Below are 6,000 nucleotides of genomic sequence, written 5' to 3' on the forward strand. Positions count from 1 at the left end.
GGGACTCCTCCCATTTCGACTCCATTGCGCATGGGCGTCGACTCCATCTTAGATTGTTTTTTTTCCGCCATCGGGTTCGGACGTGTTCCTTTTCGCTCCATGTTTCGGGTCGGAAAGTTAGTTAGAATCTCAGAAAAAAATCGTCTGTATTGTTTGCGTTCGGTATAGGGTTAGTTAGAACAAATCGACACCGAATTTTGAAGAGCTCCGGTGGCCCTTCGGGTTTTTTTTCGATTCCCCGTCTGGGCCTGGTCGGCCCGGCCACGTGCGACTTCAAGGCTGATGGAACGGACCCCATTCCGCTTCTGCCCAAAATGCCACAACAAGTATCCGTATACGGATCAGCATCTGGTCTGTAACTTGTGCTTGTCCCCTGAGCACAAGGAGGATACTTGTGAAGCCTGTCGAGCGTTTCGGTCGAGGAAGACGCTGAGAGACAGAAGAGCCAGGAGACTACAAATGGCGTCCACGCCAACAGGTCAAGAACGTTTCGAGGAGGAAGAAGCTTTCTCCATCCGCGAGTCGGATTCTGAAGAACTCTACGCCGAAGAAACACCCCAAACCGTGAGTAAGACGTCGAAAATCCAGACTCGCGAGAAGTCCACAAAAGCCCAGGGGATGCCACCGCCAACAGGCCATGGCTTAACCCGAAAAATAGGTGACCGATCCAAGGCACCGAGAAAGGGCATGCTGGTGTCGAAGTCATCCAACTCCGGTCGAGATACCGCCACACAGCAACCTCGGAGCCGAGACAGCGGCTCCGAGAAACTTCGGCACAGAGACACCACGCCGAAAACAAAGAAGGTTTCTTCGGAGCCTAAAAAGACTTCCGAAAAGGTTTCGGTTCCGAAACATCCAGCCTCGGAGCCGAAAACTAGTTCCTATACAGAGGAACCAGGATTAACCTCCCAATTATAGATTTGGAGAGGAGCTTCAAGCTGGAGAGCCTGACTACACGCAAAGAAGGCTTCATATTCATGAGGACACAGGGAAGATAACCACTCTTCCCCCAATCAAAATAAAAAGGAAACTTGCCTTTCAACAAAAGGACAAGCAACCACAGGCAAAAGTGGCAAGGAAAACAACCCCACCACAGTCTCCACCACCATCAATACATGCATCACCAGCAACCACTCCACCACTGATGCACTCACCAGCTCATACTACAATGAGTCCGGATGATCCCGATGCATGGGACCTTTATGATGCTCCAGTGTCTGACAACAGCCCAGACTCCTATCCCACAAAACCGTCACCACCTGAGGACAGTACATCCTACACACAGGTGGTCGCAAGGGCAGCCGAATTTCGCAACGTCACCTTACATTCAGAACCAATTGAGGATGACTTTCTGTTTAACACCCTATCCTCCACCCATAGCCAGTACCAAAGCCTTCCCATGCTCCCAGGAATGCTAAAACATTCAAAACAAATATTTCAGGATCCAGTTAAAGGCAGAGCCATAACTCCAAGGTTGGAGAAAAAGTACAAGCCACTGCCAACAGATCCAATCTATATTACAACACAACTAACACCAGACTCAGTAGTTGTCGGGGCAGCTCGTAAGAGCCAACTCTCATACCTCAGGAGACGCACCACCTCCAGACAGAGCCGCAAATTTGATGCTGCCGGAAAAAGGGTTGCAGCACAAGCAGCAAATCAATGGCGTATTGCCAATTCCCAAGCACTTTTGGCAAGATACGACAGAGCTCATTGGGATGAAATGCAACATTTCATCGAACACTTACTCAAGGAGTTCCAAAAAAGCGCAACAGGTGGTAGAAGAGGGACAAAGTATCTCAAATAATCAGATACGGTCTTCCATGGATGCAGCAGATACAGCTGCAAGGACAAATACTGCAATCACGATACGAAGGCACGCATGGCTGCGCACTTCAGGGTTCAAGCCGGAAATCCAACAAGCTGTGCTCAATATGCCATTTAATGAACAGCAATTGTTTGGGCCGGAGGTAGACACTGCCATTGAGAAACTCAAAAAAAAGACAGATACAGCCAAAGCCATGGGTGCACTCTACTCCCCGCAGAGCAGAGGCACATTTCGAGAAACACCTTTTAGGGGAGGGTTTCGAGGTCAACCCACAGAAACCACAAACAAGACCTACTTACCAGGGTCAATATCAGAGGGGAGGTTTTTGGGGGCAATATAGAGGGGGCCAATTCCCAAGAAATCGAGGAAAATTCCAAGGCCCCAAAACTCCGCAAAATAAACAGTGACTCACAAGTCACACAACCCATCACATAACACCTGTGGGGGGAAGACTAAGCCAATTTTACAAACTTTGGGAGGAAGTAACAGACACTTGGGTCTTAGCAATTATCCAGCATGGTTATTGCATAGAATTTCTTCAATTCCCTCCAAACATCCCACCGAAAACACACTATGTCAAAACAACATATAGATCTTCTAGGACTAGAAGTTCAAGCATTGCTACAAAAGGACGCAATAGAATTGGTACCAAATCTACAACAAAACACAGGAGTTTACTCACTGTACTTTCTAATACCCAAAAAGGACAACTCTGAGACCAATACTAGATCTCAGAACACTAAATACCTACATCAAATCAGACCACTTTCACATGGTCACGTTATAAGACGTAATCCCACTGCTCAAACAGCAAGATTACATGACAACATTAGACCTAAAAGATGCGTATTTCCATATACCAATACATCCTTCACACAGGCAATACCTAATGTTCGTATTCCAAGGAATACATTACCAATTCAAAGTGTTGCCATTCGGGATAACAACTGCGCCAAGAGTTTTTACAAAATGCCTGGCAGTAGTAGCTGCACATATCAGAAGGCAGCAAATACATGTGTTCCCGTACTTAGACGACTGGTTAATCAAAACCAACACGCTAAGACAGTGTTCACAGCACACAATATGTCATACAGACCCTTCACAGGCTAGGTTTCTCCCATCAACTACGCAAAGTCACACCTTTTGCCGTGTCAAACACAGCAATACTTAGGAGCGACAATCAACACAGCAAAAGGGATTGCCACTCCAAGTCCACAAAGGGTTCAAACATTTCACAAGGTAATACAGGCCATGTATCCAACACAAAAGATACAAGTCAAAATGGTAATGAAACTCCTAGGCATGATGTCTTCATGCATAGCCATTGTCCCAAACGCAAGATTGCACATGCGGCCCTTAAAACAGTGCCTAGCATCACAATGGTCACAAGCACAGGGTCAACTTCTAGATCTGGTGTTGATAGACCGCCAAACATACATCTCGCTTCTATGGTGGAACACTACAAATTTAAACCGAGGGCGGCCTTTCCAAGACCCAGTGCCACAATACGTCATAACGACGGATGCTTCCATGACAGGGTGGGGAGCACACCACAATCAACACAGCATCCAAGGAAAATGGGACATACATCAGAGGCAGTTTCACATAAATCACTTGGAACTGTTAGCAGTATTTCTAGCGCTGAAAGCATTTCAACCCATAATAACCCAAAAATACATTCTTGTAAAAACAGACAACATGACAACAATGTATTATCTAAACAAACAAGGAGGGACACACTCAACACAGTTGTGCCTCCTAACACAAAAAATATGGCATTGGGCGATTCACAACCACATTCGCCTAATAGCACAATTTATTCCAGGGATTCAGAACCAGTTGGCAGACAATCTCTCTCGATCACCAACAAATCCACAAATGGGAAATTCACCCCCAAATACTAAACAATTACTTTCAAATTTGGGGAACACCTCAAATAGATCTATTTGCAACAAAGGAAAACTCAAAATGCCAAAACTTCGCATCCAGGTACCCACAAGATCAATCCCAAGGCAAAGCTCTATGGATGAACTGGTCAGGGATATTTGCGTACGCTTTTCCCCCCTCTCCTTCCATATCTAGTAAACCGGTTGAGTCAAAACAAACTCAAACTCATACTAATAGCACCAACATGGGCAAGGCAACCTTGGTACACAACACTACTAGACCTTTCAGTAGTACCTCATGTCAAACTACCCAACAGACCAGATCTGTTAACACAAACAACAGATCAGACATCCAAATCCAGCATCGTTGAATCTAGCAATTTGGCTCCTGAAATCCTAGAATTCGGGCACTTAGACCTCACACAGGAATGTATGGAGGTCATAAAACAAGCTAGAAAACCTACCATTAGACACTGCTATGCAGATAAGTGGAAAAGGTTTGTTTATTATTCCCATAATAATAAAATTCAACCCTTACACGCATCTGCTAAAAACATCGTAAGCTACTTGCTACATTTGCAAAAGTCGAAACTAGCTTTTTCATCCATTAAGATACATCTTACCGCAATTTCAGCTTACCTGCAAATTACCCACGCAACTTCACTGTTTAGGATACCAGTCATAAAAGCCTTTATGGAAGGACTAAAAAGAATTATACCACCAAGAACACCACCAGTTCCTTCATGGAACCTCAACATTGTCCTAACACGACTCATGGGGCCACCTTTTGAACCCATGCACTCATGTGAAATGCAATATTTAACATGGAAAGTTGCATTTCTAATTGCCATCACATCTCTAAGAAGAGTCAGTGAAATCCAAGCATTTACCATACAAGAACCATTTATTCAAATACACAAGCATAAAGTAGTTCTACGGACAAATCCAAATTTTTTACCAAAAGTCATATCACCGTTCCACTTGAATCAAACAGTAGAACTACCATTGTTCTTCCCACAGCCAGATTCTGTAGCTGAGAGAGCACTGCATACATTAGACATCAAAAGAGCGTTAATGTACTACATTGACAGAACAAAACAAATTCGGAAAACAAAACAATTGTTTATTGCTTTCCAGAAACCTCATACAGGAAATCCAATTTCCAAACAAGGCATTGCTAGATGGATAGTTAAATGCATTCAAACCTGTTATCTCAAAGCAAAAAGAGAACTGCCTATTACACCGAGGGAACACTCAACTAGAAAGAAGGGTGCTACCATGGCCTTTCTAGGAAACATTCCAATGACTGAAATATGTAATGCAGCCACATGGTCTACGCCTCATACGTTTACCAAGCACTACTGCGTGGATGTGTTAACAGCACAACAAGCCACAGTAGGACAAGCAGTACTACGAACTTTGTTTCAAACAACTTCAACTCCTACAGGCTGAACCACCGCTTTTGGGGAGATAACTGCTTACTAGTCTCAGCAAAGCATGTGTATCTGCAGCTACACATGCTATCGAACAGAAAATGTCACTTACCCAGTGTACATCTGTTCGTGGCATGAGGCGCTGCAGATTCACATGCGCCCACCCGCCTCCCCGGGAGCCTGTAGCCGTTTCGAATTTGAGCTTGAACATTTGTAAATTTGTAAATATATCACTTTAAACTACATTATGTACATGTTTACTCCATTGCATGGGCACTATTACACACAACTCCTACCTCACCCTCTGCGGGGAAAACAATCTAAGATGGAGTTGACCCCCATGCGCAATGGAGCCGAAAGGGGAGGAGTCCCTCGATCTCGTGACTCGAAAGACTTCTTCGAAGAAAAATGACTTGTAACACTCCGAGCCCAACACTATATGGCGGGATGTGCAAAGCATATCTATCAATCCATCCATCCACTGGTGGGCTTGTCCGAGTTGGTTGAATTGTAGTTATTGTTGGGGGTTGATAATGGGAAGTGTACTAGGTTTGTGTTTTACCAATTTCAGACTTTTGAACGCAAATGCCCAGCAAAGTATTTTGAAGTTTCTTCTTGCTGGGAGCAAGGTTTTAGAAAGCCATTTTGACTGACATGAAGCAAGAGAAATCTGAAGCTGCAGGTGAAAGTACTTTGAAGTAAAATTATTTTTCCAGCCTCCTGCCACTGTGATGACTAGTAAGAGGCAACAATCAGGTGCTGGTGGAAAGCCATTGGCACATTGACTAAAGGCAAACACTGATCTCGTCTATGACAAACAGATGTTTAATTTCTAGTGACTCTGCTAGATACC

This window comes from Pleurodeles waltl, chromosome 9 (genome assembly GCF_031143425.1).
Source record: "Pleurodeles waltl isolate 20211129_DDA chromosome 9, aPleWal1.hap1.20221129, whole genome shotgun sequence".
Lineage (NCBI taxonomy): Eukaryota > Metazoa > Chordata > Amphibia > Caudata > Salamandridae > Pleurodeles > Pleurodeles waltl.